This window comes from Macadamia integrifolia, chromosome 4, assembly GCF_013358625.1.
Source record: "Macadamia integrifolia cultivar HAES 741 chromosome 4, SCU_Mint_v3, whole genome shotgun sequence".
Taxonomy (NCBI): Eukaryota; Viridiplantae; Streptophyta; class Magnoliopsida; order Proteales; family Proteaceae; genus Macadamia; species Macadamia integrifolia.
The window spans coordinates 15870668-15871971 of NC_056560.1; positions in this window are offsets into that span (position 1 = coordinate 15870668).

The following is a 1304-nucleotide window of genomic DNA, read 5'->3' on the forward strand; positions in this document are numbered from 1 at the left end:
CCCCCTCCCCCTTTTCTTTTTTAAATATATCTTTCACTTTATAAACTATTAAAGTATTAATATATAATAATTTTCTAGAAAACTTAGTTTGGTTGCGAGGGATGTGAAATCAAATCAATCGAAAGTGAAGTTTTTTGTAATTATGAATTATGATATCAAACCAAACCAAATTTAGTTATTATTATATATATTTTTTTAGAATTAATTACAAGGGAAAAAAATCCTGATTACAAAAACTTCTATTTTATTTTTAAAAGTGATTTCATATCCTTTCGCTTCCCTATAATTCTTTTTTTTTAGGGTCAGCTCCCTATAATTCCTTTACTATCAATCAAATAGAATTTAAGTGGGATTCTAATCATTCTACATGGAAACTTAGAAGATTATTTATTTATTATTATTATTTTCTGATCTTGGTTAGGGAAGTCGCTTAGTTAGTGGCTAGTTGATGGAATTGACCAATTCAAATGCAACCCATTTTGAAACTTTTGAGTAGTCATTGGTCTTTATTTATTCTATTTTTTCTTTCTTTTAGTCAATAAAAAATTGTAAATAATAAATGAAACTAACTCTTGAAACAAAAATCATAGGAAAAAAGTTAGGCACGATAGTGCTATGCCTGCAATGGTGTGCACAGTGTTATCAATTCGGTCGAATAATTCACGAATTATTCGGCCGAACCGAATTTTTTCGAATTTTATCAAAAATTCTGATCGAATCCGAATTAAAAATAAAATTCGGTAAAATTCACGATTTTTTCAAAAGTGGATATAAAACGTGAATAATTCGGACCGAATCCGAATTAAACCGAATTATTCGGTCCACTTAAATAGTATTTAAAAAAAAAAACCAAAAAAAAAATAATAAATAATAAAAATAATAAAAAAAAACCCAATAAGCTTTTTTGACTGCTTTTTTGACTGAATCCTTAAATTAATCAACCGAATTATTCCGAATAATTCTCCGCCCGAATAATTCCCGAATCCGAATTTGCTAACTATGGTTTGGATGCATATTCAGAAGCAGTTTTTCTTTTCTAAGTTATCTCTATGTAAAACAACATTTGGTTACATGAGTATTCTTAAGAACTCAGATACTTAAAAAGAAAAAGAAATAACCAAAAAAAATTTTACATAAAGTAAAAGCTACCAAAGATTAAAGTATTGGTATTGGTCGCCATATCAGTTAGCCAAAATTAAGATATGTAGTGGAGGGTATCATATCGTATTGGAGATATGGTAAATATACGCAAATAAATGGATGGGAAACCCTTTTTTTATACACTTTTATATTAAAAAAAAAAA